Source organism: Equus quagga, chromosome 18 (genome assembly GCF_021613505.1).
Source record: "Equus quagga isolate Etosha38 chromosome 18, UCLA_HA_Equagga_1.0, whole genome shotgun sequence".
Lineage (NCBI taxonomy): Eukaryota > Metazoa > Chordata > Mammalia > Perissodactyla > Equidae > Equus > Equus quagga.
This window is the reverse complement of record NC_060284.1, coordinates 44,707,562-44,720,517: the sequence shown is the minus strand read 5'-3', so window position 1 is coordinate 44,720,517 and position 12,956 is coordinate 44,707,562. Positions and strand designations below refer to the sequence as shown.

Sequence of the window (12,956 nt, the reverse complement as noted above, 5' to 3'; positions counted from 1 at the left end):
GTGAGTCTCAGTTTCCTCATCTGTAAAATGGCGCTAGCAATATCTACACCTCACACTCCCCACAATCACCACCACTATTAGCACCCCCTACCCACCATGCAATCCCATAGCACCCTGTTTCTCCTTTATAACTTGAAATTATTTATTTAATGTTACATTCCCAGCTACAATATAAGTTCCATGAGGGCAGGTACCGTATCTGTCATGTTCTTAGCTCATGGCACAAGAACATACCACAGACTCTAGCAATATACAGACACTCCGTATTTGTTGGGTGATTTGACCTCTGCCAACCAACCTTATATTTGCCCCCTACCACTCGGATTAAACTGCAGGATTTTCAAATGTTTGTTTGTTTTTTCTGTCCCTCACTTTTATCTGTGCGGTCCTCGAGATATGGGGGAAGTCTCCAACACACACAGTACAAATTTACTAGTCATAAGAGAATAAACACACAACTAGAAAGGAAGGAAGCACGACAAAGGATGTTACAGAACATAAAAAAGCAATGTATACATTTCTTTGTGCCTAAATGCAACTAGAAACCATCTGCACCGGACTAGACAGCTGGAACAAAGAATAAACCCTGAGCCTTCGATTTCTAAAATGCAGTCCGGATTTACTTTAAACAAGAGTTTCTATAATTTACATGAACCTTGAAGAGAAAAAAGTGTAAATTAAAAGCTAAAGTCAGTACAATATAACTCTGAGGCTACGAATTTACAGATCATCTTGTTCTACCTATATCACTGATGTAATACCAAAGTATAATAAAAGAAAAATCTGAAATCAAGTAGTACCTTTAGAAAATTTACCTATTAAAATATATGCAAAAATACTTCTTGTCATCATAAAATTGAACCAATTTTTGAACAATGAAAAGAAGCAAATTTTCAAAATTTGTTTTCCATTGTACATCTGTTGAGCTACTAATTGTAACAATTCATCAAAAAACATGAGCACAAGCATACCTAAAAGTATCTAGTAAAAGAATTTGAATACAAAATTTGCAGTTTGTAGCTATGTCTAGGAATATGGGGGCTTAAAGTAATAATACTAAAAAGAATTTATGAAATACCAAATTTTTAAAAGTATATTCATAACTAGACACTTTTTAAAAATATTGCATTTACTAGAGTAATGTTGCTGACAACTTTTCACCCAATAAACAAAATAACAGGTATTGATGGTTTCAAATCTTCACACTGAGCACTGCAAAATGTACAAGTTCTACGAAATTTTTCTGAAAGTTTAAGTATATAAATGAATATAATTCTTATTCAGTAAGACAAACTTAAGTCCACCCAGAGGGAAAGAGGGAAAGAACCACCAAGAATTTCACTGGCCTTCCCCACAGCAAGGATGTGCAGTACTTAAGTCAATATACGCCACCAGGACTCTTACGGTGTGGCTGAAACTCATCACGACCTCAACTAGCACAAGGTGAGAAGAAAATAACGAACCAAAATTGCCTCAAAAAACCAACACTGTTATTTATATAACACTGAAATTCAGCTAAAACCAGCCATTTCTAGACACAAGATAAAGACATGTTCCAAAAAATTTGCCTTTGCAAATGGGGAGGCAACTGTCTTCCTAGGCTGAGACCTCCCAAACAAAAGTACTGGACGGAATTAATATCTGTGAATAACTTACTACGTATCAGACTCTGTTAAGCAAATTACAAATATTTTCAATTCGCATGAGAACAGCTTCCAATAAATTCAAAGCTATTTCTGACTTCCTGAAAATGTTATACCTCTTGACTACAGCAATAAACTAGTTATTTCATTTCAAACCTGACTTTCCAAAGATTTAACCATCTAAATATAATGACAAATTTGCCCACTGCACTGACCCCAACTAGAATAGGCAAAAGGCTACTGGTACTTGAACTTATTGCTAAAAATAGAATTGCCTTGCTAGAATCCTAGGCTTGCAAAAACAGTCAAATTAACAGCACCCCCACTCTCTGCCATGGTCACATCTATTTAACAACATTTACTGGGTGCCCACACTATGGGCACTACAGGCAGACAATCTTATCACAAAGAGTTCAAATATTATAACTATGAATGGAAAAGCTGGGTATGACAACCAAGGTAATCATTCGTCTATGTTTTGCCCTCAGTCTTCTGTAACTTCCATCTTTTCCCTGACACACCAATAATAAATTCCTCCTGCTTTTGCTTAGTGTCATCTTTGCCTCTTTGATACAATTTAACAACTGGTGACCTAAATAACCTAAAATTAGTACTGTATATTGATTTCTTTCCTCTACCACTTGTCCTTAGCTGACATGCACAGATATGTACATAGTCTCCAGCACACTGATATATAAAGAGTATTCATATCATTAAAGTAGGTAAGTAAGAATACATGTTTTTTAAAAATAAAGCAAGACAATGGGGCCAGTTCCGTGGCCGAGAAGTTAAGTTTGTGTGCTCCACTTTGGCAGTCTGGGGTTCACTAGTTTGGATCCTGGGTGCAGACCTACACACTACTGATCAAGCCATGCTGCGATGGCATCCCACAGAGAACTAGAATGACATACACCTAGGCTATACAACTATGTTCTGGTGCTTTGGGGAGGGGAAAAAAAAGGAAGACTGGCAACAGATGTTAGGTCAGGACCAATCTCTCCTCACACAAAACAAAACAAAAAACCCAAAAACAAACAAAAAAAAAGAAGATTAAAAAAAATAAAGCAAGACAAGTTTGGGAAGAAAATTCTTTCAGCACAACACCAAATTGCTCCCTACTCCAATCATTTTTCTCCACCCCTACGAGTGCACTACCCTAGATACTTACTTCAATAGCCTAACTTGTCTCTTCCAAATGATACTCTTAAGCCCTCTTTTTAAGCTCCCTTCTCCCAATTCATTCTTCACCTCATAAGTGAAGCTTTTAAAAATGCGTATCTGTCCCCTACCTAAAACCTTAGGATAAAGGCCAAAACCTCTAAGTTGGATTGCCAGGCCTCAGAACATCTGGACCCTGATTATTTATTTACTTATTTTTTTGCTGAGGAAGATTCACCCTGAGCTAATATCTGTTGCCAATCTTCCTCTTTTTGTTTAAGGAATATTCACCCTGAGCCAATATCTGTGCCAGTCTTCCTGCTTTATGTGGGTCACCACCACAGCAGAGTCGCCAATGAGTGGTGTAGGTCTGCACCCAGGAACCAAACCTGGGTTGTGGAAGCAGAGCCCACTGAACTTAACCACTAGGCCACAGGGCCAGCCACTGGACCCTGATTATTTTTGTAGCCTCATTTCATCCACTCTTTCCCACAGGCACTCTCTCTTCTAGTAGTACTAAATTTCTCTGGGTTCCTAGCATAGGCCTTGCTTTCTCCTGCCTTAGTTCCTTTACACATAATGTTCCCTCTCTGAACTTCATTTTCCCCTCTTAGCCTTCTCTTCTTCTAACTTCCACTTATCCTTTTAGTCTCTTTTTAAAGCTCACTTTTTCAGTATGGCACCGGCTGTTGGTCTGGATCAAAATCTACTCTCTCCTTCATCCCAGGCACATGGCTAGACTATGTTTACCAGTGTCTCTCTCCAATGGAAAGTGATGTGTGGGTGAGCCTTGCGTGTTCCTTTCCCTTTCCACCAGCAGGAACCTGTGGAGACCCAGCTTCCACCATGAAACAACATCCAAGGGATGTTGTAGAACAGAGCTGCCATGAGCTTCCACCATGAGACAACACCCAAGGGATGGTGTAGAGCACAGCCGCCTGCCCACCAGGTATGCTCACTTCAACCCTGGAACATTTACTTTAGATTGTTACATGAGAGAAATACTATTTTTTTTCAGCCAGATTATTGTTTAGTCAATCTTATGCTGACAAATACACTCAGAAAGCCTTCCCCGGACCACTTCTTAGGGTTCCTGGTAAAGGCTCCCATAGCATCCTCTATTACTTCTTAGCACCTATCCCACTCATACTTACTTATTTCATTTATTCATTTAACAAACATGCGTTGGGCACCTAGCATATCTGCCTAGCACTGTTCTAAACAGTAGGGATAACAGTGGTGTTTCAGATGTACAAGATCCTTTATCTCCTGGAGTTTACATTCTGCTGAGGAGACACTCACACATCCCAAGAAAATAGCAGCTAGTGATAAATGCTATGGTGAAAATTTAACACAATGATATGATAAAAATGGTGGGATGGAGAGAGAGACTCTAGATTTGGTGGTCAGGGAAGGCCTTGTAAGGTGGTGGCATTTAAGTTGAGACCTAATTGACAAGAAGGAGCCATTCCAGTGAAAGAGAACAGTTAGTGCCAAGATGCATTCTTGGCCTATCTGAAGAGGAGACCAGTATGGATGGAACGGATCAAGGGAGAAAAGAGTAGAAGTAGGACCCAAAGAGGCAGACAAGGGCCAGATCACATACTGACTTGTGGGCTATTCTTGATTTTATTCTAAGTATGACTATTTGTAATTATTTATTTAAAAGTTGATTTCTCTTCTAAACTGCAAGTTCCATGAGGGCAATTCTCAATAACAGAGTAGGCGCGTTTTTTTTTTGTATCACCAGCATCTATCACAATGGCTGGCCTACAGCATGTGTCAAATGTTTGTTAGAATAAAGGACTACAAAGAGATCACAGTAATTCTCCATGTATAAACATAAGGGGATCTCAGAAGTCATTCTGACTAAATTAGAGAAATACGTGATGAGATAGAAAATATAGCCTCTTGTCTACAAGAGAATATATAGTTTTCTAAGTATAGTAATACAGAAGGAAAAAATAAGCTTGAAACTCTAATGACACCATTTGAATCAAAGTTCCCCACCCCCTTTCCTGTAAGCACTTCCTTCATAAAGAGCTACGTGAAACAAGCCAGTTCCCTAACTAGTATGCAAAAATAGGGTGTGGAATAGGTGGAGCTAGCTGACATAGGAGTAACTCTACAATTCTATGTAATTTCCAGCCATTTAAACCAATTTTGTAATATTCTGGTAAACTGGTTGAGGGGTGCTCTCCTTCCAGGTAGGATATTTTTCCCTAAATTTCAATAGCTCTCAGATCTATTTGGAATGACGAATCTACAACGTATTATGTGCACAAGGACCGTCCACAAGGTCTATAAAGTTTAGAATAAAGAAAACTATACCTTGAGGATTTTCTAGCATGAGGAAAATGTCACATTAACAAAGCATAAATCAATAAGAAACATAAACACTGAGAGACCTCTGTTTAGATCAGCCAGCAAAGGCCTAAGGAAAATAGGACTTAAGGAAGGTAATAGCAGTTTGGCAGATGGAAGGTGGAAGTTCTTTCAGATGAATGAGATAACTTTTGCTAGAATGCCAAGGGATGTGGCAAAGTGAAAAACTGTTTAGATTAAGGAGATGTATTTGCCTGGAGCAGAAGACACTGGCAAAAAGGTACAGGGATTCTTACAGCTAAAACGAACCTTAAAAGATACTCTAAAGCTCCCTAATTCCAAGATGAGAAAAATGAGACCCAAGAAAGCCAAACAAGTTTTACACAGAGCTAATGAGTAGCAATGCTGGCAAAGAATTGAGGTCTTCTGATTCTTTTTCGTTAAACACTCTGGGACAGCACTATACCAGGTGCCCTTGAAGAACCCAAAAGAAACACACATAAGTTTCCCTATCTTCAAAGAGCTTAGGAAGTTGCTTAGGCGATATGAAACACAAGAAAAAGAAAAATATAAAAACAGGATGTGAATTTTTTTTAAGTGCCAAATTATGCTCTACAAAAATACATAAGGCCTTTAGGGAGCTGGGATGGGAGATGAGAAGCAAAAAACAAAAAAGGAACCAAACAGCAAATCAGTAATTGTTGAAGTGGTACCTGAAGGAAAAATGATTTTTATGACTTGTGTTCAGAATGGCCTGAAGTGTAACTTAGGAGGAATTAATAACTGTAACCTAAAAAAAAACTAAAAAAAAAAAAATATGGATTGCTTTATATAGTTATGAAAATGAAAATAAAAGGGCAGATCAGGAAGTCCATGTTTGCAAAATTACTTCAAATTACAAAAGGACCAGTTACAATATATAACTAACAACAAGTTGCACAAGTTCCAAGAGTAAGACGTTTACAAGGCAGATTTGGCTCTCTGATTTCTACCAACAACCACTGACTGAACTGTGCTGATGAAAACAAAACCACAGAATGAAAGAATTCTATTTTCCAGAGAATTTTGAGATCTTTTTTTCTTTTAGGAAAAAAAAATCAACTTGCTCTACAATCTACCAATCAACCTGCTATACAAACCATAAAACTACAATGTCCAAAGACATGATAAACTATTCATGAACATATCACCAGCAAAAGTCCTACTTACCAATCAGAGCCAGTATATTTACAAGATCTCATTCACCATTTACTCATCAGACACTTTACTGGCTTGGCTGCCTCCAATTCCAACCACAAGCACTTTACCAAAATATCCTTCAAGCCAGGCACAGTATCTTAAAGTCAATGTTACACTTCATCATACCAGTATTATACAGAACCCTAAGATAATTACATGAAAATCTCCAAAATCACCAGCTGAATAACAACTCTTAGGTAAAATGACTTGTTAGATTTGTAAACGGTTTACAGAAAGTTTTAGACCTATATATGAAAAAAAGCTGATAATGATTTGCATTCTCTATAATCTTAAAAAAAAAAACACTACAGACCAGGAATCAAAAATAGCTTTACACAAACAAGAGCAAAATTGTAGGTTTTGCTGAGGGCATCAGCAACTTAATTTAACCCCACTTCATCAGGAGCAGGAAGCCACGCTGCTGTTTTCATCAGAGTTACTAGGAAACAAATAAGATAAAGGATAGATTGGTGGGCAGCAGAGTCCACAATTGAAATGAATATTTTGATGCAATTACTGAAAATTCCCAAAGTGTCAATAAGAAAACCCATCCAGGGCTGCCTCAAAAGGAGTATATCTACAACTGAGTCAGTAGTTTAAGGGAAGGAAAGACATATTGGAGCTTGGGATTGTTTTTTCCCCTTGTCTCGCCCCTCCTCCCTTCCCCCACCTAAACAGGAAAGAAAGCGCGCCCAGCAATAAACACAGGCCAGTGCTCACAGTTTGTCACCACAACAAACTGGAGGTTAGACCAGCGCTCCTGGAGACCGAGTCCCACGTCTTGGTTGCTAGGCACAAAAAGGGCCTCCTTCCCACAGACGTGTGAGCAGTGCAGGCCTTACCCAAGAGTTTTGGCTGTTTCCTCACCTTTCCTTTCTTTTCTTTTCTTTCTTTTAATGAAAGCTTTGGGAAAGTGGCGACAGACAGCCAAAGTTTCCCTCAGAGCCAGATCTCCAGATCTGCCTTGCACAGACAGACATTAGGTGGGCTGGTCCCACGGAGTCTCCACCATCATTACAAATTACAAACCACGATGAAGCGCCTTCGCGGGAGGACGGGGAAGCTTCCACACCCACCCCACCACCTCCGTCCTTTCCAGACAGCGCTTCCTGGTCCCAAACCGCACAAACCACCCACAACCACGGTGATAAGCAGAGCGGTGACATACACACGCACAAGCCACACACTGGGAACCTGCCACGACAGCCGGGGAAAAACCGGCCGGGTGAGGAGACGCAAGGCGGCCCCCTGTCACTTGAGGACAACAACACGCCCAGCAGAGAAGTGGCAGGAGACTGGGGGAGTTGCCCCGAAAACGGGCCCGGAGCCTCCCCAGTTTTCTGGGAACGCAACCCCTCGGTGGCCGCGAGCGGCGGGCCGCCGACGCGGCGCCGGGTCCGGGGGGGGCCCGCTGAGGGAAGCGCCCCCCACAGGCCGGGCGCCCCCGGCCGGCCCGGCCCCGCCTCAGGAAGGTCGCTCCCGGCCGAGGCCTCTTCCCGCCCGTCCCCACTCACCGCCGGTGTGTCTGGTTCTCAGCCGCGAGCTGGGGCTGCCGTGAGGAGGCGGCGGAGGAGACGAGATCCGGGGCCCCGCCGCCGGGTCATCATACCCCCCGCGCGAGCCGGCTCGGGCCCCGGCCCCCGCCCCCCGGAGCCGTCCCCGCGCCCGTCCCGCGGGGGGGAGCCCCCCCAGCCTCCCGCCCGCTCCGCCGCCCGGCCCCTTGCCGCCGCCGCCGCCTCAGCCCCGCGCGCTCCCGCCTCGGCCTCCCGCTGCCGTCCGGGGCCACCTCCAGGCCCCTCGCTCCGCAGCCGCCGTTGTCGCCAGACCCGATGAGCTGAGCGCCGAGCGGCCGCCCCCATCCGGCCTGCCCCGCCTCGCGGGAACTCTTCACCCGCTCCGCGCCATGACACCTACTGAGGCGGAAGTGCCGAAGAGCGGGCCGATGAGGACTACCGCATAGTACTGGCGGGAGCGGGAGTGGGAGTGGGTGGGCCTCCGTGGGGAGCCAGCCTGGAACTAGTGCGGTGGCAGGATTCCCCGCCCCCTCCGCACGGCGGACTCCGCGGTGATTTAAAGGTGCTTGGTGGCGGTAGGGGGATCCAGCTGTAAAATGTCATCCCAGCCAGTGTGACATCACCACACTCTAGTGTGACACCCCCAGAGATTGGGCAGCGCGCGGGGAGGCAGTGCCTACCCGGGAAGCCCCCCTACTGGTTGAGGAATTACCCCCGTTTAGGCTTTAATGTTTCGTTGCCAACTAGAGACGTTCTAGCAGAGTGACATCCGTGTACGGGATCTGTAAGCCTCCAAGTCCATCAAGAGCCCCTTAGGGGTTCGCCCATTGCCGTCTTGGGAACCTGTGTTTGCATTAAGAGGTGAGAAAGCATAGCTGTGCTCTGAACACAACCCCTCAAAACATGCAGTGAGCGAATGCTGCCGTAATTTTCTTGCCTCTACCAGGAGATGGGAAGGCTGGGTATTCAGGAAACGGACTGCACTGGGCACACAACATTAAGGAAAAATGGACACTGCGTGAAAACTAGGTTACCCTAATAGAAAGACACTTGCCATCTCCCAGGGTCAAGAGATTTTGTAGGACTTCAAATATACCTCCCGCTGTGTAAAATGTTCTAATTCCTAAAGTGGGGGACATCTTTAGGGAGATAGTAGTATGATCTGTTTATTTTTTCCACCCTGCAAGTGCTGGAGGCAGCAATGATCTGAGCCCTAGAAAGTGACTGTCCAGAACCATGGGTATTTGCATGTACTCTTTCAGGAGGGGGGCAGGTGTGGTTAAGACGAGATTCTATCAGGCTGTATTTCTCAGATCTCACTCTTTATACATCCTTGACCTCTTTGGGTCCCCATCTCCTCACACAAAAAACAGATAAGGTTTGTGAAGATGTGCTAAAGTGGTTGTAGTACCTTCGGGTTTCTCTCCTGGCTTAACAACACTGGGAGCAGTTATGTTTTACTGGGCACAGGGAAGGTTATTTCCCTAGAGGACCAGGGCTAGCCAAAGTGTTCAATCCCACAGGGCAGTTTTGTTTGCTTATTTTCACAGAAACTTAGAAAAGGTTTGGGGTAGATATACACTGGGATGACCTGGGAAACATCAAGACATATGGAATGGGTGACCAGGCCTGTGTGGGGAGCCAGGAAAAAGGCAGAACTTGAGTTGTGGGGTAGAACAAATCCTGCTCAAAAAGCAGACTTCAGACACATTGCTTATCATCCCTTGGTTCAGTCCACCTCCATGACAGGCCTCTAAGCTCCTACTCTTTTCCAACGCATCTCAAAATTGTTTAGGGAGCCTTTCCTGATTGACCCCCACTTTATTCTAATTGTTCAGTTCTGCATCATTATCTGACTACTTAATTTACTTATTTGTACCTTATTTATTTATACTTGTTGATCTCTATTTTCATTGTTCTTAGGTCATTTCCTCAGTCTGTCTCACTATAAGAACGTCTTAAAATCTAGTAGTTTCCCCTCTGTAATATCATTCATTCATCATCTAACAAACTCCTTGTGTGCCTGCTCTATGCTCGGTATTCTCCTAGACACTGGGTCAGATGTAAGATGAATAAGACATTGTCTTTTCTCGCAGAGAGCTTTTCTCAGAGTAGGGGAAAAAAATGAGTAGAGACATATATAAGACGAATGATGGAGTCAGGGAACACCTTCAGAGAGCATGATATGGCCAAAGAAGTTTCAAAATTTAATGTAGCTGGAGTTCATTTGTCCATTCAGCAGATATCTTTTGAGTATCTTCTGTGTGCCAGGCACTATATTAGAAATTAAAGATACAAAGAAGAAAAGGCATGGTCCATGCCCTGAAGCAGCTTACAGTTCAGCAGAGAAGTGGCAGAATATGGAATTAGTAAAGGAGGTTGAGTCAGATTTTGAAAGACAATAAAATGCTATTAGAGGTTTGATCAGACAGCTAATATGAAGGAATCTGTGCTTTAAAGAGAGAACTGGTGGCAGTGAGGTGAATGGCTGGCTGGAATGGGTGAAGACTAGAGAAAGAGAGCCTACCTAGGAAACTATGATGAGGGTTTCATCCAGCAGGGAACATGGAGAGAAGGGGCAGAGATGTGAGCTATTTCCTCCCAGACAAAGTCAGGGCAGCTGGAGAGGGGGATGGAGCTGTTGCCAGTTGGAAGCACTGAAGTCTCATGTAGTGTGTGACATCCCTCTAGGACCTGGAGCCTAGATTCAGTGTTAGAAGTCAAGAAGTCACTTACTCAGGAGCTTCGGTACTTAAAGCCAAGTAGAAGTTGATCGAAAGGCTGTGTCTTGAGGGAAGCTGAATCAAAAAGCTAGGCAAACTATCCAAACAAGTAGTGAACCCAAGGGGCCAGGAAGAAAAAGAAAATTCAGGTAGAAGCCAACAGCTGTAAAACTGGGAAAACCAGATGAGAGTGAAGGTCTGAAGTAAAAGATAGGAGGCAGAACATGGAAAAATCCTTTGAACCAACAAGGGGGAATCCTCAATGATTTTTTTAATCTAGTCTCCAAAAATCTTTTTATTTGGAAATAATTTCAAATGTATAGAAAAGTTGCAAAATAAGAAAAAGAGCAGCCATATAACCTTCAGTCAGATTCACTTAACATTTTTCCCCTTTTGCTTTAACGTTTGCAATCTCAGATACGTAGATAGATAACACATGCATACTCACACTTTTTTTTTCTGACCATTTGAAAGTATATTGCATACATCATGCCCCTTATCCCTTAATACTTCAGTGTGTTAAGAATAAGTACATTCTTTTACATACACAAAATATACAATTATCAATTCTACGAAACTTAACATTGATATAATACTTTAATCTACCACCTATCTTCCAAATTTTGTCAATCCAACAATGTCCTTCTTACCTTTTTTTTCCCTTCCAGTACAAGACCCAGTTTAGGATCATATATGCACTTAATTGTCACGTCTCCTTAGTTTCCTTTAATCTGAAACAGTTTTTTTAGCTTTTCTTGGTATTTTTAAGAATACAGTCTTTGATATTTAAAAAAATACAGTCATACACTGCATAATGACATCTTGGTCAATGACGGCCTGTATATACACTGGTGCTCCCATAAGATTATTACCATATAGCCTAGGTGTGCAGTAGACCATACCATCTAGGTTTGCATAAGTACACTCTATGATGTTTGCCCAACGACAAAATCACCTAATGATGCATTTCTCAGAATGTACCCCCGTTAGAGAGGGTGTGACTGTACAGGCCCTTTTGTTTTTTTTAATAATAGAATGTTCCTCATTTTAGGTTTGTCATTTATGTTTGTCTCTTGTTTATTCATTATTAGATTCAGGTTATCCGTTTCTAGCCAGAATACTACATAAGTGTTATTGTGTCCTTCTCAGGATATCACATCCAAAGTCAGATGATGTCTCTGTCCCTCATTGGGTGATAATAATTTTGACTCACCTTGTTGAGGTGTCTGATTTCTCCACACTATATTTAATTTTTTTTCCTTGTAATAAGCAATCTGTTAGGAGACACTTTAGACCATGCAAATATACTGCTCCTCATTAAACATGTTCCCCTAGATTTACCATCTATTGATGATTCTTGCCTGTACCAATCCTCCCTTAACTCTTGTTAATGAATAAATTAATTTAAGGGCCGGCCCGGTGGTGTAGTGGTTAAGTGCGCACGTTCCGCTTCGGCAGCCCCGGGTTTGCCGGCTCAGATCCCAGGTGTGGACATGGCACTGCTTGGCAAGCCATGCTGTGGTAGGCGTCCCACAAATAAAGTAGAGGAAGATGGGTACGGATGTTAGCTCAGGGCCAATCTTCCTCAGCAAAAAGAGCAGGATTGGCAGCAGGTGTTAGTTCAGGGATAATCTTCCTCAAAAAAAAATTAATTTAGTTGTCTAGTTACTAATGATATAGACTGGTTTATAATTCCTTATTCTCCTTAATTATTTGGTTGCTGAAATTTTCCCAGATTCAGTCAGTGGGTGCCTTTTCAAGTTCCTGGATTTTTTTTTAGCATGTCCCCATAATGAGATGTTCCAGATTCATCTTGTACTTTCCCTCCGCAAGTCCTATAATAGCCATTTCTCTGAGAAGTCCTGGTTCCTTTCATGAGGAATTATATTAGAAAACAACATCTGGGCACCAGGCCCACAATGATTTCTTATAGGATGTTTTTTGCCTTGGGTATGAATGTCAACCCTGAATGGACAGTTTCCCTACTCATCCCTTCTCCTAGGGTAGCAAGGCTGAGGTTTCCCCAGGATTTTTCTTTCCAGGACTCCTTAGGGTATCTTTAGCAAAGAAAGCTTGGGAAGGGGTATGTGGCAGACATTGTTCATTGCCTATTCACTGAATAGTTAGGGTTAACTAACTGCTGTAGCAAACAACCCCCACATCTCAGTGGCTTAACACAATTAAGTTTTATTGGTTGCCCACATTGTCAGTCTATTGTAGGTGGTAGAGCAAAGTACCAGGGAGAAGAGGGTTGCTCTGCTCCATGAAGTCATTCAGGGGTTCAGGCACCTTCCATCTAGATTCTTGCAACTTCACTATTCCTTGGAACCTTGGATTTCTCCACTGCATGCTTA

General features: G+C 42.6%; 1 protein-coding gene across 6 annotated transcripts in view; it reads right to left on the bottom strand.

The window, feature by feature from the left end:
* Nucleotides 1-8,084, bottom strand: part of HIPK1 (homeodomain interacting protein kinase 1) — a 48,828-nt gene extending 40,744 nt beyond the window's left edge. For 2 of the 6 annotated variants that reach the window (XM_046645107.1, XM_046645113.1), the window contains exon 1: nt 7,880-8,082. The gene's annotated coding sequence lies outside the window, so the exon portion shown is untranslated. Of the gene's footprint in view, nt 1-7,879 lie in introns of all 6 variants that reach the window. The other 4 variants (XM_046645109.1, XM_046645110.1, XM_046645112.1 and 1 more) reach the window with 3 other exon arrangements.
* Nucleotides 8,085-12,956: the final 4,872 nt, after the last annotated feature.